Source organism: Ictidomys tridecemlineatus, chromosome 12 (assembly GCF_052094955.1).
Source record: "Ictidomys tridecemlineatus isolate mIctTri1 chromosome 12, mIctTri1.hap1, whole genome shotgun sequence".
Lineage (NCBI taxonomy): Eukaryota > Metazoa > Chordata > Mammalia > Rodentia > Sciuridae > Ictidomys > Ictidomys tridecemlineatus.
In genome coordinates, this window is record NC_135488.1 from 85,857,997 (window position 1) to 85,885,901 (window position 27,905).

A 27,905-nucleotide genomic window follows, 5' to 3' on the forward strand; every position below is an offset into this window, starting at 1 on the left:
TCTGCTAACTGTCTGTGGGGAGAACAGAACTTCTCCCAGCCTCCCTCTGCAGCTGAAGGAGTGATGGGGAAACATTCAGGCTCCCCTGTCCAGCCTCTCTCTCCACAGGAGGCACCTACCAGAGCGGAATGGTCATAGCACATAAAAGGCTCATGATCACTGAGCCTTTTTTCACTTCCTGCCCTCCACCTGGCTGTGGGGCTGGGTGGCCTAGCTGGTCTACTGGCCTGGTGTTGGAGGGACAGGCTGGCTCACTGTTTTGTCTTGCTCTATTTTCTCCAGTGAAGATGCTTCACCCTGGCCTTTCTCCTTAAGTTCTGGGGATAGAATAGGCAGAGATTTCTGGAAAAGGAAGAGCAGTTGCCACTTTGACCTGGAGCCTAAGCCATCTTCTCCGACTCTACTTTTTGGGGTTATCTGGTATTGCTCAAGGACCTGGTTCGGAGTATCCAGTATTATGCCCAGAGACTCTTTATTGAAGTCAGCTTTTTTGCTGCTATGACTAAAAGATCTAAGCAGAAGTATTTTAGGAGGCAAAGTTTATTTGAGAGCTCACAATTTCAGAGGTCTTAGTCCATAGAAAGCTGGTCCATTCCTTGGGGCTCGAGGTGAGGCGGAACATCATGGCGGAACAGGGTGGCAGTGGGAAGCAGCTCACATGATGGTCGGGAAGCAGAGAGAGAACGCTGTCTCCACTTGCCAGGTACAAATATATACCCCAGAGCCACGCCCCAGTTCCCACGTTCTCAGCCACACCCCACCTCTTCTGTTACCATTCAGTTAATCCCTATCAGGGGATTAAATCACTGATTAGGTTAAGACTCTTATAACCCAATCATTTCTCCTCTGAACCTTCTTGCATTGTCTCACACGTGAGCTTTTGGGGGACATCTCACATCCAAACCATAGCACTCTAAAAGCTACACTTGGTTTCATGATTGGCTAGTGCTCCTTGGGCTGCCATTTCCATCCATCAGAACCTCACAGGGAGAGGAGGCATTTGCTCCAGGATGCCGAGGAGACTCAGAATCCAAATGTATAATACCTGTGGGAGGGAACTCCAAATCTGTTTCACCAGTGGTCTTTTCCGTCATGTTCCCTAAATTATCACAAGTGAAGAGACTGGCTACCTTAGAGACTACTGACTTGTTATTCCTTGGTGGAGGAATGAAAAAATTAAGAGAGGGATTCAAATGTGTGTATTTGCGTGTAAAATTTGATGTAATGCCTGTCAGCTTCATCATCTCTGCATTCACCCTACCCATTTCCTGGGGAGCAAGGTGAAGAATGGAGGAGTACTCCCCTTGAAGGCAGTGGGTGGATGGCTTTAGAGCCCCGGTGAAGATTTTTCTTTCCTAGGGGGGGAAAGAAAAGCAGGGCTCTGAGAACCTGTAGACAGTCTAGAATTAGGCCACACCCACCACCTGAGCCTACGCCCAGCCATGAGGTCCTGGATCCCAGTGGTCTTTCAGGAAAGTAGAGTCAGCCCTGCCTTTTGTGTTCAGTGGTGACAGACAGCCCAGCTAGGACCTACCTGACTGGTTAGTAGATCCATCCTTTGCTCATCCACAGGCCTAAACCAAGTTTTCCCCCAATGAGCCCTTTAAAAATATTGCCTGGGTAAGTATATACTCACTACGTAGACTGTGAAGATAGGCCAAAAGAAAAAAACACCAGAAATCCCACCCTGCCGAAGGGCTATTGTCAACACTTTGTGGGGAGTTAGGGGTGCTTGGGATTGAAGCCAGGACCTTGTACATGCCAGGCGAGACTCTACCAACTGAGCTATACCCCCAGCCCCTATTGTCAACATTTTTGACAGATATCCTTTCAGACTGTGTTCATGCACATGTGATGTTTGCTTACAAATAAATAGATACTATTAAACAATGCTATTTTGTAACCTGCCATTTAAAATCAAACGCTATATTGTGACTATATGTCCATGTGATACATTTGGGTCCACAGCATCATTCCGGATGGCCGCACACTACACCAAGGAAAGGCCGCGCCCTCGTTTATTAACTAACCAAATCAGTGGGTGTTGATGAGGTTTCTCCCAGGGTTCTGATGCTGTCATAAGCACTTCTGAATGCTATTTAAATATTACCTACATTTCTAGAAATGCAACTGCTGGGACAAAGCATATATGGTTATTTAAGGGTTTTGTTGTATTATTGTTGCCAAATTACCCCCCTGCCGAGTTTACCAATTCATACTTCTATGGCAGAGTAGGAAAAGGCTGCTTCCCACACCCACGGACCGTGTTTGGCTTCATTTCTGCCCCCGCACAGCAGTGCTTGATGATTCACATGTACAGGAGGAGGTGAGTGTGGACAGGGAAATCAGCTCGTCTCTAGCAAGTCCTGGCTCTCCCCTGGGTCCAAGTCTCCCTTGTAATACTAACTAGTGAGTCCTCCACCATCGTGGGCCATGAATAGACATAGCTTGGTCCAGTCTTGAAGGTCAGGCTTCTAACGGCGATCAAGGTCAAGCCACTTGCCCCATCTTCCATTCAGATTGCATCCTATCTCCCTCCCTGATTCTCTGGCCAATGTCCTGGTGTCCTCTGGGGTAAGTCAAGGCTGACCAGCCTGAAGCAGGAAGCATTCAGAAAGAGAGAATTACTAGCACGTGAAACTTAGCTGCCTCCCCAGAGAGCTGAGAGTCCGTAAACATCCTTATGGCTTTCTCTTTGGGTCCTAGCTGGTTTTTTCATGGTAGATTTATTGGAAGTTTGGAGCTCCCCTGTCTGTAAGTTGAGAAGAAAAAAACAGTTAAATCACCGAGCAAGCCCCAGAGCTAATCGGAGACCACAGAACCTGGAAAAAACAGAACAAGGTAGAGAAGCAAATGGCCCCCCAAGTTCCTTTGATCTATTTGTTCCTTTCTGCTGCTCTTTCTTATCTAGCATCACCTAAAAACAGTGTCTCCCTCCAGCTGGTGAGGAGGAGCGCTTTCCCACCAATCGACGTGGTGTTGTCTGCACAGACTTGAGCCTCCACTGAAAAGGCAGCCGAGTTATGGGGAATGGATTTCGCCTCCTTCCAGTCTCCGGAGGCTCTCCATCCACTCCTGTTTGGCTCCTCATTCATTCACCCCTCTCCTCATTTGCCTGATCTGATTATTCTTAGATATAATGTATTATTTTGCTCATTTATGTTCCACCGACCACTCGTTTGATAACGGCCACTCCTGTGCTCTGTAGCAGGAGACGTGAAGGTGCTCATTATAGAGCCTGCTCTGCCACTGGGGGTCTTCCCTGCCTCTGGGATGGGGGATGAATCAGTAGAAAGAGAAAAATATGATCAAAAGGTCTAGAGTCTCACCAAGGTAAGGAAGGGGCAGCTTCCCTGGTTCTTTTCCTCCTGGTGTTAGGAAAGTGCTGTCACCGTTAACAGCATGTTCAGGTCTCCGTTGTCCTCCAGGCTAATGCAGTAGAAGGTTCACAGAGGGGGCTGCCTGGTCTACGGAACCCGTGGCAAACACTTCACCTAGGACATGATGGCCGAGAACGTTCCCAGAGCACCAGGGCGGGGTTCAGTGCAGTTTACATGAGATTTGCTCAACTCCAGAGCTGGGTGGGATTGTTCAACTGTCTTATTTCATCTCTTCCCTTTTCCTTCCTCCCTCCCTCTCTTCTTTCCTGCCTTCCTTTCTTTTTCTTTCTTTATTTTTTTTTCATTGCCATCCAGGGAAATGGATGGAGAGGCAAAGAGAATTTTCAGTCTTGAATGCAAGAACCAGGAGTTTGAGGACTTGCCACATGGGCTTAAACAAATCACTTGGCATCTCTAGTTTGGATTTCAATATGTGTAAGATAATGTGTGTCAAAACAGATGATCACTAACCTAGCTTAGGAAGTCAAACTCTGGAACTCCAGAAATGTGCAGCACTATCACCTCCATTGTATAAAGTGGGGAAACTGAGGGAAGCAGGTTGGTGGATGAGGTGCTGAGACCAGTTAGTCTATGTTCTCAAATTGGCCTATTGGCTCAGAGCTCAGGGAAAATATGGCATCACACAGAGCCTGGCGCTGTAACGATTCTTCTCCCATCTTGGCACACAGGGAAGTTCAACACTCCCTCTCTGGGCTTCCTCCGAGTGCCATAAAACCCCACCCACCCCTGTTACTTCTCAGGTTACATGGAATTGGCAACTGGACAATGGTTCAGACTCTCCTATTTCTCAACCAATCTTTTATTTCCTTACATCATTCTTAAGTGTCCTGAAATCTGCTATTGCTAATGCCTGGTGTCCAGGGCAGATGGCCCTTTCTTATTTCCCACTGAAGATGCTTCTGCGCCAACCCCATTACTTTCCCTCAAACCTTATTCTATTTCTCTCCACCACTGCAAAGCGATCCAGATCCCTGGCTTTGCAGATCAGTCTATCTGTCCCTCCACCCCTCCCTCCCTCCATCCATCCGTGCATTTGTTTGGTAGTTCCACAGTAGAAGGTCTGTTTTGTCTGCTCAGGAGTTTGTTCCACATTTGGGGTTTTAGGGACATAAGGTTGTATTCCGCAGTCAATTAGGGCCATTCTTACTTCTCCTCAGAAAAGAAAAACTGATCTCTCCTGTCAATAGCAGCCAGGGAAAACCAACTTAGGAAAATCAAATCCTAAATTTACCAAACAGATCCATTAGAAACTGATGATTAAACTCACAGAAAGACTCTGCTTCACCAAAGGCTTTTCTGGGCCTTTTATTGATGCATTTAAGAGTTGGTTTGTACCCTTCAAAACCAATTATTGGGCAGCAAACAGAAACCTTAGGTAGCAAGCTGGGGATGTGGCAGAGTGCTCATCTAACCTGAACAAGGCCCTGGGTTAAATGCTTGTAATGCAAACAAAAAACAAACCTCAGATTCTATCTTACTCCACAAACCTGGAGCAGGATCATCTGGAGAACTGTGAGGGTTTCCGATCCTCAGGCCAAGTGGGTAGTCAGCTCTATTGAAGAGCTGATTCTGTTGGGCTGGCATTTGGGACATTACCTCTCTTCCTTCACAAGCAACTCAACAGAAATCCAGCTCACTCAGGCAGAGAGACCTGCAGCTCTATTGACAGGAGTCCAGTCGTTACTTAGATGTCAATCTGAGTCATCATGGAAATGGGACTCCGTTGCCAGACTTTCCATTTTTTGCTGGAATTCAGGAACTTGTGTCTTATGGGCCCATGACCATCTGTCTCCTTCTCCCCTTGCATGTATTTGACCCCTGTCACCATTACCCTAAGGGAGGGGCAAGGAAAACATGCCAACCGAGTTGGAGAAGAAGGTGAGGAGGCCCCAGGTGGGGCCCTGGTGGCATTTGGCTCCCTGAACCCAAGGAGTGAGGGGCCATCCTCATGCTGAGGTCTCCAGCCTTTGGAGCCTCTGGGATCCAGATTTTAATGGCGGTTGGGGTTTGGGCAGCTCTTTGCTTAGGAGATACCAACAACTCTGCCAATCCAGAAGAGTAAATTCTTACCCTGAAGAAAGTGGCCCGCCCATGGTGGAATTCGGAATACTCAGTCCCTCCTTGGGCCACCGTGTTCTGGTTACCTGTGCCTCCCCTGAGCTCTCCTCCCACCCCCACCCTCCTCACTCAGGCCCTTCTCTTCTACCCAGCTCGGCTCCCTCAGGGCGAGGAGGTGCTGAGAAGTCTACACCAGGACCTTCATCTGCTTCCTCCAGGGGGACATCACTGATTATTTCCACCCCAAAGGCACTTCAGCCTTTCACAGGGTAGCCCTGAGGGGCCCTTCACCTGGGTCTGAGGGTGTCTCTCAGGTCCACCTAGAGGCCCTCAGCTCTGTGTCATATGTGTCCTCAACACGCAGCACAGTCCAAGTTGGCGTCTCTGCGCCTAGGGACATGCAGAGCTTCTCTCGTGCCTGAGGGGCATCTCAGCTGCCAGCTGCCAACTCCTGAGGATCAGGACCTTTGGCCTTTTCTTCTTTGTGTCTCTTGCATTTAGCACAGGGCCTGCCGGGCACATGGGTTTTTAATTCATGAAAACTCTAGGATACAGACCAGGGTCAGAGAAAGAGTAAAAGTAGGGGGAGCTACAAAATTAAAAGCCCCTTAGAATCTTAGAAGGGCAGAAGGATTATTTCCAGTATTCACTAGAATCGTGGTTTCCAAAGGGTGTTTTGGAGACTGTGGGGAGGTCCCCAAGACCCTTTTAGGGGGCCCTGAGGTCAAAATTATTTTCATAATACTCCTACGATATCATTTGCCTTTTCACGTGCGCATTCTCTCAGGAATACGCATGGCCTTTTCCAGACGCGACTCAATGTGTGATCTCACAAAAGACCCACTGCAGAAGCAGATACCCGAATCCAGCTGTCTTCCATTAAGCCACACACCAATAGGATTTGCAAAAATGCAAAACAATGCACTCCTCTCACTGATTCTTGCTTTTTTTTTTTTTTTTTTTTTGGAGGGGGGCGTGTGGGGAAGACATAGTCCTGATTTCATAAGAACGTGCTAGTAATGCTAATATGTGGTGGACTGACTTGTTTTTTTGTTTTTTTTTTTCATGGTAAAGTAATAAGTAAATATTTATACATTTCTTAGTCAATTTCTGATATGGTGAATATCAACAGATATAGCACACGTAACCAAAGTTCTTTGGGGTTCTCGATAATTTTTAAGAGTGAGAAGATGTCCTGATATCAAAAAGTTGGAGAATCTTTTTACAGGAGCATGAATACTGTTTGTCTGTCTAGTAGTCAGCGCCCCATCCCCCTACCCACCCAATTTCCATCTCTCTTTTATTCCTGGAGCCTGTGTTCATGAATTTTGGGATTATTCTTAGCTTCAGATAATCCATAAAGTGTGGCTCCCAGCGGCCCTCAGTGCCGGCATGCTAATGAGGACAGACCAGCTGTGGGCGGAAGGGGCTTAGCCAGGGTCCCTGGGCGCTCTTCCCACCATGGTCAGCAGATCTTTTCTTTTTCTTCTTTGAGGAAGCCCTTATTGCTCTTATCACCTTGGAAATTATTTGTTTCGTTTCCCACCATTGGACCAGTCCCACACGCAGCCCTTCGGGCTTTTGGAAAAGCCAGAGTCCAGAGGCTTCTCCAGGCAGGTCCTTCAGGAAGAGCTAAACGCCAATTTTCACTCTCCCTTGGAGATGGCAGGGGGTTGGGGAAAGTGAAGAAGGAGGGATGCCCTTCTCAGAAGGCAGCTGCCGGGCTGAGGGTCCTCGTGGCTAACCCCACCCCACCTCCACTCAGTGACAGCCACCCCAGAATCTGAGAAACTGTCTGACCGGGAGACTGTCTCCAGGCCCCGACAAAAGCGTGGCACGTGTGAGTTGGCATTGACGTGAAAATGTGGACCGGCTCGCTGCTCAGGATCAAATCAATTATGGCATGTCAAGGACCCGAAGGCGGGGTCCCAAGAGAGCTGGGTACGGTCTGGAGGACAGAAGGCAAATAATAAGAGTGACTGATGTTCGGGATTAGCACAAGCACCGGGACACACTTTTCCACAACCACCTTGTGGAGTAAGCACATTATTAACATCTCCCTTTACAGGTAAGGAGAGGAAACTTAGCAAGTTCCAGCAATTGGCCCCCAGGGGAGTGGAGGCTTTGCTCTGGAGTGAGGCTTTTTGGGGACTCAATGTTCTGGGAGAGGCCTGAACAGGCAACTGGTTCTTTGCTAATTATTGTCAGAAGGAAAGGAAATAGAGCAGCTCTTCTGAAAGCCATGTCACCCGTGCCGTGGGGCAGTAGTGGCATTCGTTTCCCATGCAGTGCATCCAGGGGACACACCAGGAAGCATCATTCAGTCCAGGCAAACAGTCTCCAGTTCTTTCTTGGCAGGGTGGGGGTGGGTGTCTGGTTCCATCCGCTTTAATCATTTTTCAGGCCAGACAGTTTGGCGCACCCCAGGAGCAAACCCCGAGGGTGGGCATCACCAAGTATCTGTGTGCTGGCACCAACTCCAAATGTCTCCCGAGAAGCAGTGCGGTCCCCTGGTGAGGAGGCTGATGGCAGTCTCAGGAGATGAGCCCCTTATGTCCACAGCCAAGCCTGACCCAACTTGGCTGCCTTGTTATCTCACAAGGGACTGAAGACATTGGGGACCCTCCCAGGTTCCCGCCAGGCAGCACAGAACCCAGCCCGCCACTCCTCTGTGTTTTTCACAGGCTTGGCTACAGGGAGAGAGATCTTACATTTATTTGCTTTAAGGATGCAAGGCCCTTTTGCACTTGCAGAGGCTTAAAACCTGCCCACCCCCAGCCCAGCCAGATGGGCAGAGAACTGGGGCCTTGCACAACTGTACTGGGTCTTTCTGTGATGCTCCTGAAATGAACTGGTCACTGGTGGGTGGCTGGGCTATCATGGGGAGGCTGTTCATTATGTCAGAGGTGACCCCCACCTGAATCTTTCTTTTCTTTTTTTGGTTCCCGCCAGGGATTGAACTCAGAGACACTCAGCCACTGAGCCACATCCCCAGCCCTATTTTGTATTTTATTTAGAGATAGGGTCTCACTGAGTTGCTTAGCACCTTGCTTTTGCTGAGGCTGGCTTTGAACTCACAATCCTCCTGCCTGAGCCTCCCAAACTGCTGGGATTACAGGCGAGTCCACTGTACCTAGCCACAGTCTTTCTTTTGAACAAGTTTAGGCGGAGTTACCTTAATGCAGATTCATGACAAATAGCTCTCACCTCTAATGCTATACACTCCCCAACTCCTAGTCCTTTGTCATGCCCTCCTGTCTGGATGTTCCAGAGCTGCCACTGCTGCTGAGGTTACCAAGACAGAGAGCCAGGAGGCTCCTCCAAAGCCTGGCATGCTTTCACCTTTAAAGTCACCATGGCTCTAAAACTAACCTGGCTCCTTCCTTTATATTGTCTGTTAAAGAGCTTACAGATCAATCTGTGGCTCCCACACTACCAAGATGCAGCCACATCAATGTTTATAGCAGCTCAATTCACAATAGTTAATGCCGCAGTCTGGCTGGGCACAAAAATAACCGGGCGGGCATGAGCCACTTGTAGGTTCATACAGGAACTACTTTATTGCCAGAATCCCATGGGAACTCTCCAGAACTCCATGGAAACTCCGAGAGAGCCAATGGGAACTCAACGGGAACTCAAAAGTAGCGGGCACCGGAGGCAGCAGGAGCCGCCCTATTGCCGGACAGCAGAGGTCTATATACACAACTGAATACACAGCTTGCTTCAACCCAGCATCATCCAGTTACAGCAATCAGTCATTATCTTAATAATTATACACGGCTTAACTTAATTATCATCATCCCAATGGCTAGCTGTCACCACTTCTCAACCACTCCTTCTGGCAAAATGCCAGGTGCCATCCTGACTTGTCCATGGCTCCCAACAAGTTAAGCTACAGAGTCAACCTAGGCGCCCATCAGCAGATGAAAGGTGGTACATATACACAATGGAGTATTACTCAGCCATAAAATGAATGACTTTATGACTTTCACTGGTAAATAGATGGATCTGAAGAATATCATGGTAAGGTAAATAAGCCAATCCTCAAAAATCAAAAGGTCGAATGTTTTCTCTGATATGTGGATGCTGACATACAACCAGGGTGGGGGAGGGAAGAATAGAAGTTCAATGGGTTAGACAAAGGGGAATGAAGGGAAGGAAGGAGGATGGGAACAGGAAAGACATTGGAATGAATCTGACACAACTTTCTTATGTACGTACATAAACATATCACCAGTGAAATTCCACATCACGTACAACTACAAGAATGGGATCCTAATTAGATAAGTTATACTCCATGTATGTGTATGTCAAAATACACTCTACTCTCATATATATCTAAAAAGAACAAATAAAAATATTTTTAAAACTAGTGGCTCCTTAGAGTAAGGAAATACAACTTGGAGGCATTGGTCCAAATCTTATTCTATTTCCTTCTTTTTAATATAGGTTGGGCGAGAATTAAATGTGCTTTGTAAAGCTTTTGATATAGCGCCTGGCACTTAGGAAGCAGAACACAATATATTCATTAAGTAAAAACAGATATTATTTTAATCACCCAGATCATCAGCTAGAGTGACCCAGAGATGTCCTAGAGCAGGAAATGATGATTAAAAATGGCCTCACAGGAGCTGGGCACAGTGGCACACACCTGTAATCCCAATGACTCAGGAGGCTGAGGCAAGAGAATCCCAAGTTCAAAGCCAGCCTCAGCAAATGAGAGAGGCTCTAAGGAACTTATCAAGACCCTGTCTCAAAATAAAGTATAGAAAAGGGCTGGGGATGTGACTCAGTGGCTAAGTGCTCCTGAGTTCAATCCCTGGTACCACACACACACATAAAAAGGCTTCACTGAGTCGGCGTCCCAGAGAACAAGGGCCGGAGCGATTCAGATCTCTTAATCCAGGGAAACTTATTCACCAAAACTTGTTACCTGTGGGGCACAGTAAGGAAGCCTGTCACACAAGACACAAAGAGAATGGCAGAATTTAGGATAGATGGATGCTGAGAACAGGGCTTGATGTTATGACCAAGCGTTCAGGATTAATCCTGTAAGAAGTAGGGAGCCAACAAAAGTTCTATGCAGATGGGACGCATTGCAAGGAAATGAATCCACCAGGGTAGGCTGCCTATCAGATATCTCCCACTTCTCAGTAGCATAAAACAACAAAGCTCATTTTTTACTCAAGATACAAGTGTCTCTGTCGTCAGCCGAGCCGTCACTCCATCATGGCTTCCCTTTGGGAACTGGTGAGAACACGGTCAGGCTGTTGCTGCGAAGGAGAAAAAGTACGCGGCAAACCATGTGCTACTGGGGCTCAGAGCTCCTGTCCAGAAGGGATGTCCACTGCAAGGGCCAAAGCAAGTCACAAAGCTAGGCCTGCTCTCAGCAGGGCAGGGATGTGGGCTTCCCCCAAAAGAGGCAGCAAATATTTGTAAACGATGAAGCCATCATCGTTTCAGGACCTAAGATTGCGATCACACAGCTTTCTGCCCCGAGGTCCCCCCAGCCCAGTTACAGTGTGTCTGTGCATTATTGCAAGTTTCTCTTTAGACTCTGATGCTTCAGAATTTGCCTTGAAATCAATGTGGATCTCCCCAACCCCCAACCTCAGGATGTCTCCATTAGCTGATTAAAAAGGAAAGGGTTCCTCTAAGAACCGGTTTTTTTTCCCCCACCAAGCCTGAGAAATGAATATAATGTCTCTGTTTTCTAGTTGCTCGGGCATCTTGGTTGAGGTGAGCCCGTGCGGTTCTCGGGTTTGCCTAGTTTTATAATTTTGTAGCCTGCTGCGATTTCTGGCCTATTGATTAATGGGTCTCTCTCTCCCTCCACCACCAAGCGACCTTAATCTTTTCTTAATTGCTTTAATGGCTGTTCGGCTTCCCTCTCGTGCCTTCCCCCACAATGTTGTTGTTGCAAAAGCTTTTGTGTCTTAACTTCATTCTCCAACCGAGGACTTTGCAGGCCGATGAAAGGTGAATTCTCTCTTTGTTTACCCCCTTTCCCTCATTTTTCTCTCTTGCTTTATTTCTTCTTTAGCTGTTTTCACATTTCTTAGCTGGTGTGGGGGGCATTGCCTGAGGTAATTGAGCAAAAACAGAAAAATAAACAAAAATACAAGGAAGAAAAGGTCAATGCCAAGGTCCACCACCCCCACCCCCGCCCAGTGGCCCCTGCACTACTCTACCCATGTCCAGTCTGGGTGTTGCACCTCCAGGGTCAGTGGCCAAGCAAACAGCCTGTCCCCCTGACTGAGGATGTGTGAGGTATTTCCAGAAGCCAGATGAGTGGGCTAAGCTTTTTCTTTTTTTTTTTTTTTAATATTGATTTTCTAGTTTTAGGTAGACACAATATTTTTATATGGTGCTGAGGCTCAAACCCAGGGCCTCATGCATGCTAGGTGAGCACTCTCTACCACTGAACCACAACTTCAGCCTTGGGATAAGATTTTACCTAACGTAGTTTGGGGCTCTCTCCTTCCTTGGGAACATAATTCCAGGAGCTTCTTTAAATATGCCTTATTTATTTACTCATTCATTGATATATCTGTCAAAGCTTACCAAGTATATATTGTGGATGGCCCTGTGTTGGGTACGGTGGGAACAGGTAAATGAGGCACGGGCGGTGAGGTCAAGTCCCTGCCTGATTACACTCCCAGAGGTGGGCAGGTACCTGACAAAGGGGTGCATTAGGAATCTATGAAAGTGCTGGATCCTGACGGGGGTCTGAGGTGAGAGGCCACAGTTCGGCTGGGGATTTGGCAGACTTCCTGGAGGAAGTGGGCTTTAAAATGGACTTTAAAGGATGAACAGGACATAGAATGCAGATGAGAAGGCACTTCCAGAAGAGAGAGGAACATGGGGTGCAGAGAGCAAAGGCAGAGGAGAGGGAACCCTAACTCCCACGTGCCTGGGCCTCGCTGGCATGGCCTGGAAGAGCAGGTATGGAGGGAAGAGGGCTTCGCTGTTCTGACCAGGCCAAAGGTCCGCTTGATTTGCAGACGTCCCTTTTTCTATTTGGTTTCCCACTCTTCTGAGACAGGAATAACTAGAGAGTGCCATTTTGAGAGAGAGAAGGGAAAGAAGAGAAGAATATTCTCATTCAACAAGGACTCAACAAGATTTCTGGAAGCTTCTTAGGTTGCTGTCTGTTAGGGTCTGTACCTTAAACATCCCCCCCCCCCAAGGCCATGTGTTGAAGGTTTGGCAACAGCTGAGGCACTGCTGGGAGAGGAGGGAATCTTTAGGAAATGGGGCCTAAGAGAAAGAAGTTGGGTCCCTAGGACCATGCCCCTAAAGGGAATACTGGTCCACCACATTCCTCTCTCTTTGTTCCTGGTCACATAAGAGGTGAGTAGCTTTGCTCCACCAAATGTTCCCTGCCATGATGATATACCTTGACACAGGACCAAAAATAATAAAGGCGGCAAGAGACCATAGACTGAAACTGTGAGCCAAATAAATCTTTCCTCCTTTTAAGGTGCTTATCTCAGGTATTCTGTCACAGCAATGGGAAATGGATTAATACATAGACATAGACATGCAAAGTCTGAAAAGATTCAGATGGAGCTCATGTCCTCCACATGACCCTAGGCCACTGTCTTTTGTGCCAGGCTTGTTGAGATGTCAAGACTCATGAAAATGTCTCGTCCTATTCCACTTGCCAGGAATCCTGACTTGCTTTCTAATGGACCTCACAGGTTTCTATAAGTCCTGGGGGCAGGTCTGAGTCCTCTCTTATATAAGAATAGACAGGGCCCAGGAGCTTGATAAAGAGGGGCTGATACCATTGTGCCTATGGTCCAAGGGGACTCATCTCTGCTCCTCTAATAATTCTTTTCATTTATTTATTTTAGTACTGGGGATTGATCTCAGAGGCTCTCAACCACTGCGTCAATCCTTTTTGAGACAGTGTCTCACTAAGTTGCTTAGGGTCTCGCTAAATTGCTGAGGCTGCTCTCAAGCTTGCAATCCTGCCTCAGTCTCCAGAGTTGCTGGGATGACAGGTGTGCACCACTGCACCCAGTTCTTACTGATAAACTCTTATGGGAGGTACAAAAAGAAACAATGTCTTAAACACTTATGCCAGTAAATTAAGGAAGACATGATGTTTGGGTTAAGATTTATGTCTGGGGTCTGGCAGAACAAGTTCACACCCAAGCTCTTCAAAACTACTGGTCCCCAGATGGATGGCTTTGAGTGACTTGTTTAATTTCTCTTTTCTTTTCCTAAATTGTCATAGTTTAATTATGAAACATTTAAGAGAAATACTTAGTTATTTATATGTATTACACTTATATGCAGGTGCTCAAGTCTTATCACTAGCGTTAAAGACATAAATAATACAGCATAATTACCTACCACCATTATAGAAGAATAAATAAAATGTTCACAAGTAGGTGAACCTACCCTCGTCTTTTTCTCCTCTCTTCTTATCCAAAGGTGACCAGTGTCCTGAGGTTGATGTTTATTATTCCAGTGTAGTTTTTAAAAATTTTACTACATATGTTCTTCATATATATCTACAAACAATATTCGCTGCTTTTATGAGTTTGAAATTTTGTATGAAAGGTACCATATTTTACTGGATCCCTTTGAAAGTTTCTTTTTTCCCCAAACTCAAATTATATTCTGAGGTTCACCCCTGTTGTTCATGTGTGATTGTTGCGTGGCATTCTGCTCTGAGAGTGAGCCATTGTTTATTTATCCATTTCCTAGAGCAAGGGTCAACAATTCTTTCTGTAAAGGGCCAGAGAGTAAATATTTTAGGTCACGCAGTCTCTTGCAAGGATTTAAAGCTACCATTTTAGACAGAAAGCAGCCATAGACTATGTGCAAACTAATGAGTGAGGCTGTGTTCCATTTAAAAAATTGTTATCTCGTATAATTTCATGTTTCATAAAATATTATTTTTTGTTTGACATATCTATATAGATTATTTTTTTTTTTTTGCCAACCTTAGCTCGCACACTGTGAAAGTTGACCAGAGGCCAGGCACAGTGGTGTACCCTTGTTATCCCAGCAGTGTGAGAGGCTGAGGCAGAAGGATTGTGAGTTCAGAGCCAGCCTCAGCAAGTTAGTGAGACCCTGTCTCTAAATAACACTCATTTTGTGGGATATATAAAGGGCTGGGACGTAGCTCTGTGGTTAACACTCCTGGGTTCAGTCCCTGGTTAAGAAAAAAAGAAAGAAAGTTGACCAGAAACTGGTGGCTTGATCTTATTTTCCTCCTGTCACTGTGGCCGTCATCTCTGTTCTCTCTTGATCACATTGTGGGTGTTTCTCCAAAGCAGGGGGAACTGTGGCATCACAGGGTACGTGCTTCAACTTGACCCAGGTATTGCTAAATTGCTCTCCCGCCTTGGGCACCTGTGTGGCCTACATTCCTACCACTCCCTAGTGTGGTGGGACTTGACTTTGGCCAAACAGTGCAGTGTGCTGAGTGCTATCTTACCCTTATTTTAATTTGCAATTTCTTGAGAGGTTGGGGATTTTTCCAAATGTTTATTGCCTGGGTTTCTTCCATTATGAATTGTCCGTGACTAGCCATTGCCCATTTCTCAATGGTATGATCACTTTCTTATTGATTCATAGCGGTTCTTTAGATAAAACTGCTTAAGCCCCAGTTTCCTCATCTGCAAACAGGAATGCTAACAGTCCCTACATTGTTGAGTGGCTATAAGGATGGATGGAAATGAGTGTCACGTAGAGTCCCTGGCTTTATCACACACAGTAAGGATAAGCAGAGAATTGTGTTCCTGTAGTTCCTCTCCAGGAGGGACTTTTGTATCTGCTTGGAGGAAATGATGTGCCAGATGACAAAGAAAGGAGGGTGAGGCAGGCAAGGAACACCCAACAGCAAAAGATGGCTGCTCATTGGCTACGTACGGCCAAGAGCCAGACTGGCATCACCATAGAGAGAAGGAAGAGGAAAGAGAGGCTTCCTAGCACAGGTGGAAAGGAGACCACACACACACACACACACACACACACACACACACACACACACACGTAATGAAGAAACTTCAGAGTGGTGCTACAGGGGAGAGGTCTCCTAGGTACATGCCCCAACTGCTTCTCCTACTGTGAAGTCTCAGGAATGTCACTGTGACCTGTCACTCATCCCTAGAAGAGGTGCCAGGGTGTGCCCTTGGGCTGGAATAAGAATGAAAATGGATAGCGCCTATGCACATAAACACTGATATTGTGGGGGAAACCCCACAGCTCAAAAGCTATGATGTCTCACACTGTCCTTGGTCCTTTCCAAATATGACTTCATTTAATCCTCACAGTGGCCTCATGAGGTCTTAATAGGATCTCTACATTACTTGAAGGACTTGAGGATCAAAGAGTAAAGTCACACTGGGTGTGGTGGTACACTCCCATAATTCCAGCGACTCAAGAGGCTGAGGCAGAGGATCCCAAGTTCAAAGCCAGCCTCAGCAATTTAGCAAGGCCTTGTCTCAAAATCAAAATAAAAAGCACTGGGGATGTGGCTCACTAGGGAAGCACCCCTGAGTTCAATTCCTGGTACCAAAAAAACAATTAAAAAAAAAAGAGCAAAGTCACTTGTGCAAGGTCACACAGCCAATGCACTGTGAAGCAAAGATTCATATGTGGGCCTGACCCTGTTTTTGGTAAGAGAAGAGAAGGGAGGGGCACAGAAGGAGAGGGGGACAGAGAAAGGAGTAGGAGATGCTGGGAGAGGAACAGGTAGAAGCCATTCCATATCTTTTCTGAAGCCCCATGTGGAAAGAAGGAAGATAGGGCCCTGGAACTCCCAGCTGCTCACAGCTCTGGTTGCCAAATGTAACAGATAATTATATAGGACACCCAGTTCAATTTAAATTTCTGCTAAACAATCATGCCACATGCAATATATGGAACATACTTTTATTTTTAAAAAATCGTTTGCTGCCCATCTGAAATTCAAGTTTAACAGGACGTCCTGTATTTAATCTGGCAATCCTTCTCGCAGGGCGTCTAGCTACATTGCAGAGAGAGAGACAAACAGGCTCTGGAAAGAGGCACCAGAGCAGCACTCTCCTTCCTCTCCTTGGGCTCGGGGTATTTAAGCCAATGTGTCCTTTGCAGCAATGACCTCCTTTCAGAGAACCCATCCCTCAACTCCTGAGATACAAAACTCAGCATGGCCGGAAGAGAGAGCATAGGAAATGCTGTGAGCGTGATGGACCACCAGGGTCTTGAAGGACATGTGGATAAATGGGGAAGATGGGAAAATTTGCCTTTGACTTCTCACTTCTCCCTTCTTTCAGTGTCCCTTCTCCTACCCCGGTCCCCTGCAGCTCAAGACTACTCTGATGCTGCAAGAGCTTTTGATAAACTCATCCAGACTGAGGCTGCAGTAGCTCTATGCGGAAGTCCTCCTAGGAGAACTGGCAGTGGAGAGGAAGAATTTGGGGAGGGGTTTCGCTTCAGCCAAAGGCTGGACTCTGAGGGTGGTCTTGCAGGCCTGTTGAAAAGAGCTGGAGGGTTATTTGGAAACAGAAGGACCCTTTTGGTACCCCCCAAACTATATCAGTATGTCACCCCCTAGTTGACCTGCCCTATAAAACTGGCCCTGCCTGAAGGAATCAATAATTGAACACAAGGATGTGGCATCACACCCAGCACAACACCCCAGGCTGAATCAAACCTCTCTGGGGTTGTCCTCCTTCAGGCTGCTTCCTCCTGCCCTGGGGAGCCCTTGAAGGGCTGAAAAGCTTTCTTTGTGCAGACATCGCCAGCACTGAACAGCTCCGAGAGTCTGAGCCCCTCTTACTCCATCCACTCTTTCTCCATCCGCTCTTTGAAGGGTTTCCCACCGAGAGCAGACAGTTCTAAGCAATGCTCAGAGGCCAGCTCACACAGGAAGGGGCTCCAAACCCGGCTCTTCATACACATACCTGTCCTTGGCTCATTGTCACTCCCTCCTAGAAAGAGTATCAGGCCTCCCACCCTGGCCCTCCCACATCTAAACAGCCTCCGTGTGCTGTTTCCATGACAACCAGAGGCATTGCTGTAGTTTCACACCTATAACACAAATCCCCCGCCACCTCCCCACCCCCCACCCCTGACATTGTTACCCCCATGCCCAGGATTCTGGTCTACACCCTCTCCAGTCACATGGAGTACAGACATACTCTGCCTAACAGGTCCCCTGTCTCTCAGCTTCTAAAAATTTCACTCCCATGTTTACTCAGACACATCCATGGAGGGCCTCCTCTTTGAATGTTGATTTCTTTTTTTTGAAAACATTATGATATTAAAAATGTAACAAACAAGGATTGGGCAGTTGCAAAAATCTTCGGTAAAGTTAAAGCTGTGATAGAAGGCTCAGAGATGGGAGGGGAGAACTTGGCCCAGAGGCCTGTATGTGGAGAGGTGATTATTCTTCAAGTAGGAGTTAATGGTGAGGCAGACCTCCAAATATTTCATACACGGATTACAGCCAATTATAGGATTATACAAGAGGCCAGCATGCTGGTTCCCCTCTGGCCATCCTCACGTCGACACAGAAATGACGAAGAGCAAGGGACCCAGGAGAGAGGCCTGGCTGAGGGGAATGAAGAGTGGAAACCTGGAAGAGAAGGGCCCAGCCACTGCTCTGATTCTGCTCACAGCACAGTTTCTGGGGGTCCCCTCCATGCCCCTCTCATAGTGCCCCATCAATGCCTATGTCTGATTCTGCTGCCTGTGTCACCAGCCAAGCACCCCCTACAGTTCCAACCTGAAATGAACATAAATTTCCACAAAGGGAAGACACCGGAGAAGCAGGGATTATGAAACTCTATCATGTGATTTATTAGATCTTGGCAAAAATCATCATAATATTGTTGATCTGAAAAGAGGTCCTGCCTGGGACAAGACCCCAAGATCCAGGAGGGGACCACGGATGTCTTTAGGTTTCAAACTTCTGGATGATTAGGATCTGGTTCATTCTTTGATCTTTCCTGAGGGTTCAGAAAGCTCTAGATGGTTGAGGAACAGAGATAGGGGCAAGAACTACAGGGCTTAATGTCCCCCACCAATTCTAACCTGCCACCTCCTGACTGCATTTCAGTATCTCACCCTCCTCCTGGCTCCTTCCTCACCCAGTGGCCAGGGGACATCTCGCATGTCAAGTATTCTGTATAATCAGGCAAGTAGCTGAAATCAGAGGACAGTTTCCCCATGGCCCTCCTCTCGGGTATTTCCTGATCAAAAAGTTGTTTTGTTGTTGTTGTTTTTCAATCAAAGATTCTAAAACACTAAGACTAAGATGTTAATAAAAAGCACAAGTCACGAGAGAAAAAAAAAAAAAGATTCTAAACCAACCTAGGGCTATTCCACTCCAAATAGTACTCCCTTTCATAGATGGGGCATGGGTGATGACTTTTCTTTGGAGTGTCCATTATTTCAACCTGAGCCCTAGTGTTTGGGGATTTTATGGCAAGTCTCACAGGGCAGGCTGACTTCTCCTGGTCTGCTTAGCCCTGTGTCAACCGGTTCCCACCAGGTCCCCTCAAATTAGTGACTACAGAAGTGAACTGGGGTATTAGTCTATGAGACAAAAGTCCTCTCCTCTTCCAGAGGTGAGCAGAGCTTTCAAAGAACAACTCAGCCTCCATGGTGCCTTTGTGCACTGCAGCCACCCCACCCCATGAATGTCTATAGAAGGGCGCATCCACCCTGTTCACTTTGACCTTTCTAACATGGTTTCAGATGATACTATCCTCCTAACTGCACTGTGCTGAACCCTTGCAGTTCCTACAGGCTCCCCACCTCCTGGCCAGCTGGCCATGGGTGACTGCCCTCCGCACATAGAGCAGGAAGAAACTGAGACCTTGTAAATACACTCATCAAACCCTTAGCCTAAGAATTTCCTAAATTCAAGATTCCAAATTTGAGCCAGACGTGGTGGTACATGCCTGTAATTCCAGCTACTTGAGAGGTTGAGGCAGGAGAATGGCAAGTTTGAGACCAACATGGGCAATTTAGCAAGACCCTGTCTCAAAATAAAAAGAAAAGGGAATGAGGGTGTAGTTCAGTGGTAGAGCACCTCTGGGTTCTAGCCCCAGTACCACACACACCAATGCCAACTTTGACATTAGGTAACTTGAACATTTCTGGTCTGTGTGACCTCTTTGCCCTTCCCTCATCCCTCCTCTTCTGAGTGGAACCCAGAGTTTTTGAAAGTGCCTTGGAGCTTCTTAGACCCTCTGGCTCTGTACGCTTGCTCACTTCATTCAGATGGCTGCTAGAGACAAAGCCCAGGGCACGCTACCGCCGCCTGCCACCACTTCCCCATCCCAAATTTGTGGTTTTTCATCAGCCCAGCTGCTTCTAAGTCTGAAAAAGTAATTTTTGTTTTGTTTTTAAAGCCCCAAATCAGCAGACACATAAGTAATTGCATCCTGGCAAGAGTAAATTAGGTAAGCTAGAGAAGCAGTAGGGGATGTTATGATTTAGTGATTATGAAGATAACCACGCAAGTCAACCCCAAATGAAAGATTCTCATTTCTTCTCTTGATCCTTTCTGACAGCCTTTGCCATCCAGGCCCCCCTGGACTCAGCCCTTCACTTCGCCAGCCCCAGCAGGTACCACCCAGGTCAGAGACAGTGACTCTGGTCCCCCCCTCCCCCCCTCCACTTCTAGAAGTTAAGGCACATCCAGTGAAGGAAGCTGATCCCAGGACTCTCAAATGAACTCAGGAGGAGGCTCAGGGAGATTAGGCAGCATCTCCTGCCAATGCCAAGATGAAAAACAGGCTTCTGGGGAAAGCAAGTCAGGTTCCTACTTAAGTCTTAGGAGGGAAGTTCTGGATCATAGATCCTTCAAACCCAGAGGAACTTCTGGAAATAGGATTGTGATCTATTCCACGCATCGGGACAGTTGGCCTGCTAATGAGCAGGATCCCTGTGTATAAGTTTTCAGGGAAGGTTCCAGATAGCACCAACACACACATCCCAGAGTGAATGGTCTGGAAGCCAGGAGTAGCCAAAGCCAAAGTGGACATTGAAGTATTTTGACACCAGTACAGGGCTATCAGAGAAGAGTCAGAAACTGCAATTTCAAATGGGAATCACTTGCTATGGGAATATGAGGCTGTCTTTGAACTCTCAATCCTCCTGCCTCAGCCTCCCAAGCCACTGGTATAACAGGTGTACATATACCACTGCACCTGGCTAGACAGATTCTTAGAGAGAGTGGGTGGAATAGTGGTTACAAGGAGCTGAAGGGGACAGAGTTAATTTTAATTGGTATAGAGTTCTGTTTGGGAGATGAAAAAAATCTGGAGATGGATAGTGGTGATGGTAAAATTACATTGAGAATGCAATTAATGCAATTAATGTGTTAAAATGGGCTGGGCGATGTGGTGCAGGCCTGTAATCCCAGCAACTCAGGAGGTCAAAGCAGGAGGACAGCAAGTTCAAGTTCAAGCCTCTGCAACTTAGGGAGACTGTCCTTCAAAATTAAAAATAGAAACATCTGAAGGTATAGCTCAGTGACAGAGCACTCCTGGGTTCAATCCGCAGTACCACAAAAAGAAAAAAGAAAAGTTAACATGGTAAATCTTATGTCATGAATTTGGATCACAATTAAAAATGAATTATTCAAGAAAGGCTAGAATAGCAAGAGAAGGTATCACCGAGGAGGCTTTCCTTGTGCAGGATTTGGCTGGGAGAGGTAGAGGAAGAAGCTTTAAGCAGAACAGGTTGATTCAGGAAAGGCAGGGCTGCAAGAGTCTCACAGGAATAGCAGCGCCAGCAGGAACCTAAAGGTACGAGGTTGAGGGATGGAGCTGCTGGGTGGAGCTGTCCAGCAGGCAGGCAAGAAGGTGTTGACCAGGCATCTGTGCAATGAACGAGGGAGGAGGGACGTGGTGCGAAGGCTTAGATGAGAAGTGGGTGCAGAACGTTCATTGTGGAGCACCACCTGGGAAGCTTGGGTCTGGGAGGGAGAGTGCAGTTACCTGAGGAAGTAAATCCAGCAGGAGGAGTCAGAAGAAGTACTCATCAGTGGATGGAGAGGAGGAGCCAGAAGCTGCATCAACAAAGGTGTGGAGGAAGTGGTTAAGGCCAATGGGGCTGGAGATGGAGGGAGGGGGAGGTGTATAGGAGACCTCCCCCAAGCCAGGGAGAGTCATGTTGGAAGGCTGGTGGAACCCAGGCATGATGGGCTAAAACCAAACTAATGTTGGTGGCAGTACCCAGAAGGGCCCCTTGTACCCAGGTCCCAAAGTGCAGATCCTGGGATCCGCTCTTCTATCCCTGGGTAAGAAGAGACAATATCAGTTCTTCAGGGCAAAGTTTCAGGCTCCCTGCCACCAGGGGAAGCCAAGTTTTCCTGGGATTCGGGGTCAGTTTCAGCAAAATTATAAATTCAGCACAGTCAGTTTTCCTTCTTCCCACGTTGTAACTCTGTATTGGGCATTTTACACCTTTTTTTGTGTGTGTGAATTTAAACTTTGATTTTCTTTTTCCAAAATCTTTTGCACTTCAGCCAGGCTTATTATTAAAAGATTTTGAGAGGCTGGGGTTATGGCTCAGCGGCAGAGTGCTCGCCTAGCATGCTTGAGGCACTGAGTTCGATCTTCAGCACCACATAAATGTAAAATAAAGATATTGTACCCACTTAAAACTAAAAAATAACTATTAAAAAAAAGATTTTTGAACATCAGGAAATAGGCTGGGGAGGGTCTTAGAGATAGGGTGGTCTTTCTGCCCCCCTCTACAATCACTCCCTTTACCTGTGAGACACTCCTCGATGAAGGGGTCACCTCTCCCCACACCCCGGAGAGTTGTCACTTCCTCCTTAATTTAACATCAGGCATTGCTTAAACAGCAAGATTTTCACTAAATAATAAAACATCTTAACAGCAAATAGAAAAATCTCTATAAATTGCTATCAGTTGAGATGACAGTGGACTAACATTTTAATTAAACATGGCAATTCCAATCATTTTTATCATTATTGAAATACCCAACATTTTGACATATTTCAGGTATAAATTGATGGCTCCAATCTAATGGAAATTGAAATAATTTTTCAGGCAATATTTGTAAGCTTTTGGTGGCAGCAAGAGACGGTTTTCAACAGTCAAAACTATGGATTCTAGACAGTCCCATTCAAAATACTTATTCTGAATTCTCCCATCTACCATTAGACAGGTTTAAAACTCATCTCCCCAGAAGCATACACACTATGATAGGTTAGTTTGGTATTTTATGATTTGGAAAACTCACGCGGAAATGTAGTTTGTTTTTCCTGGTGGAATGTGATACTTTGTTTTCTTGGTGTCATCCCCTTTATTATCTCCCATCTAGGGTGTTGAGCCATTTGCCTTAAGTCCCTTGAAAAGTAGGGTTGACTGTCAATGACCGATCCACTGAGCATGGAGGATGTGACTTAGCAGCACACTACTGCTGACCTTCGTGGGGTACTATGCAGGACAGGATTACTGTCCCCATAGACCAGGAAATCAGGGCTCAGAGAAGATAGATGAGCCATTTGCCAAAAGGCACACAACTACAAAGTGACAGAGCCAGCTCTTTTGGTTACTGTCTTTCCTCTCCAAAAACAGCTATGCATAGCCTCTGCGAAAAGGGGACTCCATAATTATTTGCTCATTTGTTATCTTTTTTCTATATTCTTGGCCAAAGACCTTCACTAACTGATCACATGAAGCTGTATCAACTAATCTTGGTGAGACAAGTTTTTTTTTTTTCCTCTGTACTAATTCTCTCCTCTCAAAACCACCACCATCACCATCACCAGCATCATCTTCATCAAAATACAGATTTTATTTGCAGGATAAATATTTTTCAAGAAAATTATAAATATTTTCTGAGACAATGCTTTCCTTTTTACATTAAACAACTTCCATCTTTAAAATCTAGTTTAGGCTAAACCAATGTTTGTTTCCATCATCTGTATTATTTCTCAACTAGGGTGCCAAAGCCTTTGCCTTAAAGTCCCTTGAGAAACATGCATAACTTTTCCAGCAAAATGAAGCAATTTATTTCCCCATAGAGCTTCCCCAGCCTCTTACAGCCATGCAGGCTGAAACCTGCAGAAAAGCTCCACAAAAAGTTTCACAGTGAAATAATCCACCCACCCAAACATGGCAAATGCCCATCAAGGCAAACACATTGAACAAAGTTCCACTTACATATTATGAAGTTTTGAAAACTTTGGAACATGTCAGAGGAAATAAAATCACTGAGAAAAATAGCACAGTAAATATTCTGAACCCTTTGTAGACTAATTACACTGGCTATAGTTACTGGTAAATAATTAACAATACCATGATGTTTTGGATGATGAAACCCTGTAGGTCCAAATAATGTTTATTAATAAAAATCAATAAATATTTCCTGTCTAAAATTATTGCTGCTGTCAGCATATATTTTGCCTCTCCTAGATTAAAACTTATTTTTTCTTCCCCTGCAGGACAGGACAGTCCCTTTTTATCTTTAAAACCCCCAACAGAGCCTTGTCTAGTGTTGCTTTGTAATAATTTTCTCACTAAATGTTTGTTGAATGAATATCAGTGTTTAATAATTCTTCTACAGATTTGTCTGTGATTCTGCAACTGGGAGAAATTATAACTAAAACAAAGTACAGACAGCAGTCTGAGTATAACAAATGGTACTGAATTGTACACTTTAAAGTGATTAATTTTATGCTATGTAAATTTTGCCTCTATTTAAAAAAAAACTGCAGAAACTAGGGAATAGCAAACTTTCATTAAAATTCAACATGGTAGATTATATTTTCATGTCTACTATACAGTACAAAAGAGCCCACAAATGTTGTTATGAATAGCAAGTTTCTTTAAAAAAAATCATTATTCAAATTTTAAAATTGCAACAGAATCTTCAAAAATTGTGATTCAACAGCCTGAAATAGTGAAAGCTCTCGCGCCTTAGTGAGAAGCAGCCCTCTGCAAGGTTTTTCAGACTCTGCTCTGGTTGCTCCTGGTGGCAGTCCCCCAGCCCCCCATCTAGACTAAAAGGAAGGCTGGAGTTCAGGCTCTGCAGAAACGAAGGCAGAAAAAGGAGCCTCTGAGATTCTTCCCCATCCAGAAATGTCCCAAGTGCCACAAGACAGCGGCTCCCTCCCTACACTCCCATCCTGTTACCAACTTTAATCACAGTTCCAAATTCAAGTGGCATTTCTAAGGACCTCAAACTTCTAAATTTCCAAAACGAAGGTCCCCTTTTTTTCTGGCAATGTGATGACAAGCTTTCGCCTTTTTTTAAAAAAAACAATAAAGAAAAAAACCTTCTTAATTCAGTAGGGTTGAAAATATAAAGTTCTTTCAGTTTAGAGCATATTTTCTTTTCTGATTATGGACAATTCCTTCTTCTTTTCCGTTAAAGGGCTGGGTCTCTGGAGATAAATGTTTCAGTACACACAAATATTCCGAGGACACTGTCCAAGGTTTTCAAGCTATATTTTTAATTGTACAAGGCCAGTGATGACCAGCTTGCTCTCAAAACATTAATGCATACCGGGGAAGCTGCAGTTGGAATCTTGTCTGTATCAAATTTTCCTTTCTGCTCTCTGATAAATCACAATGTGACAGCTGAGGAGCCTGTCTCCCTCCTCTGTTTTATTTGCTCATTAGGTCTTTAAAAGAAAATGCAAATCCTCATCTCTTCATTAACCCATCTTAGAAAATAACTCAGATGTTCCTAATTTCTCGTCTGATTTATCAGACCGGTCTCTGATAACTTTTGAAAGAAGTCTATTCAACCTTCTCAAGGACAAAGGACACTTTATAGAAATAAATAAAAAGAAGTCCTGACATAAGCACAAGAAAAGAGAAACACCAAGAAGTTTAGTAAATGTTGCTTGCTGGAGAATTATTTCAAGTTCTGCCCAGACCGATAGACACATTACACACTGAAAATGTTTTATTCAAAAACTTCTCTGATGTAATCTATGAAAATAACGAAAGGACTCTCCGTTTCACTCCCCATTATAGATTCCTGGCAGGCTAAAGGAAATCAACAATCTTATGTAACCTTTTCCTTCAAAAGAAAACAACAAGTTCGGAGACATAATTCAATCTGAATGGATCCAAACATGGTCATTCTTAACTCTGGAAAAATCTTCTCACCATGTGATTGTATCTGTCTGTACATTTTAAACTCTAAACTGAGGTCCTTTTTTCACATGCCAACACTAACTCCTGGGGTCTTCTCAGAATGCCTCCCCAAGATCAGGTAGTCTGAAAAGAATTCTATTTACCAAAATCATTATGACACTGTTTATTTTCCTCAGAGGGGGGCTGGGGGCAGGGCAGGAGGAGAAAGAAAGGAAAGCAGGTGAGTTTTTGCGTAATAAATGACCCTATCTTGCAAATAAACAAGTGCTTTGCTTTCAGGATCTCTGCTATTGGAGACATCTCCAACTCTTAACTGCATTTCTCAGTTCCTTACCAGAAACAGAAAAAAAAAAAAAAAAGTCGAGGGACCAGGGGCGGGGAACTGTGGACCCCACCAAAATCAATGCACATCTTTCCGCTCCTGCCCAAGACACAGGGAACCTAAGGGCAGCTTGGGAGGGAACGACTTTCTCGAATCCTGCCCAGACACATTCTGAGCCTTTTGATCACAACCTGGGCACCTCCCTTCCCCATCTTCTCTCTTCACACAGATCGCAGAGACAGACCCAGGCTCCCCAGAATCCCTCCATGCTGCCTACATATTTTTTTTCCCTCAAGTTCTCAGTACTTAAGGTCTCCCAAGTTGGAGAAGAGACAGGGAGGAGCTCTCCCCAACAAAGACAAACCACAGTTTACAATCACAAAGCAGGGGGCTGGATCTGCATAGGTGGTGGTGGTGGTGGTGGTGAGGGGGCGTATGTTTGGTTTGTTTTTCTCTGAAAAACAAATTGAAAAATCCAAGCAGCACGGACTTCCCAAGAAGTTCCTCTGGAGGAGGGCGGTCACCCCTCGGGAAGGGAACTTGGGAGAAGCTTCCCAGAGAAACTCAGACACCCAGGAGTGCTTCTGCACAAACCAGGAAGATCCAAAGATACCTCAGGTGGGAGAGCCCTGTCCTCTCTACCTGGCCAGAAGGAGCCTGGTCCTCTAGGATGGGGATGGAGACCAAGGGGAACTCAGATATGGGGACAGGGTGTTGGAGGGGCAGGAAGGCCAGTCCTTCCCCACGGGCCCACTGGACGGGCTCTTTCCTTTCTGGAAGCTGCTTTGCATTCTCTTCCACCTGGTTCCCGGCAGGGAGTCCTGGCCCTCCTTTGGGGGCCTGTTGACTAATGAAACAGTGAAGCACAGGTCAGCCATCAGGCAAATAATAAACATATTTGCGTTGCACGTCTGTTAAGCCTGTTTAATGGGTCGTCCCCACATGTAAATGGGCTTCCTACCCCAGCCCCCATCGCTCCACCTGTATCAACAACAATGGCTCCGCACAATTATCTTACCTTAATGAACTTAATCTTTAATTTCCCAGCTTGGCCCTGGTCCTCAGCCTCCTAACAAAGGAAGTGGAACTGTTTGAGTCCCTGTGAGCCGCCTTCCTCCAACAGCTAGGGAAACTTTAGCCACGACAAGGATTTTTGCCCCTTGTGGAACTGTCAAAAGCAATAAATATTTTTCTTTTTATTCCATCATTAGACCCTCCTAAGAATGCCTCCCATTGTCCACTGTAATTCCCAGAGCTCTCTGGGCAGGGGCGTTATTGTGGAAAATGAATCCTGAAGTGTTAACAATCCTGCCAAAGCGGCTACACTCCCCCCCCACACCACCCCCAGGGCGTAACCGTTAGGAATGTGTCGCCTCACCATAGCCTGCTCGGCGAAAAGAGCACTTGTGTTTTTTAACACTGGTCTTTGAGAAGGATGCTCAAGTTAAAGCATTGTGGCCACTGTAAATAGATGCACTCAGCAGAATAGAGCTTCTTCATTCCTAATTAGGGAAGTAACTCTAGAAAGACAGAATGTCACTTGCTAGGCTGTGCATATTGTTGAGTTTGTGCTCGCCTCCACAATGTGAGGTAATTGGAGTTGTACCTTTTAGAAAGCTGCTAATTTCACATAGGAAGTGCTAACAAGACCTTTCTGGGCCATGTTTTCCTTCTTCCTTTTTAAGGAAGTTACAGACCTTCAGTAGTGGGAATGGCTGAGCCCTGGCCTGGCGAGGAAACAGCAGTAATGAACCACTTCAGCCCACAGTTAGAAAAAGGAGGCCTCATTTTGGAGTCCTGAGAATACTAGGCACAACAAAAGGTTCTGTTTAAGCTTGTTATCCAGGACATTCTTACAGGCTACACAGCTCTCCCTGCAATGACCCTCTTCAAACAAGTGCATCAAGTTTGAGCAAATAGAAACACGCAACTTTCAAGGCTCAGAGTTATAGTTTTCTTTACAAAGCCATTTATATAATGTAAGCTGCAATTAGCATGGGACAGAGCGAGGAGATTTAGGCT

General features: G+C 45.8%; 1 long non-coding RNA gene across 1 annotated transcript; it reads right to left on the reverse strand.

Annotated features, from left to right (window-relative positions):
• Nucleotides 1-522: 522 nt before the first annotated feature.
• Nucleotides 523-27,905, reverse strand: LOC110598076 (uncharacterized). Its single transcript, XR_002483882.3, has 2 exons — nucleotides 26,902-27,905; nucleotides 523-2,752 (listed from the first exon to the last, which is right to left on the reverse strand). It is a non-coding gene; the product is annotated as an uncharacterized LOC110598076 (long non-coding RNA).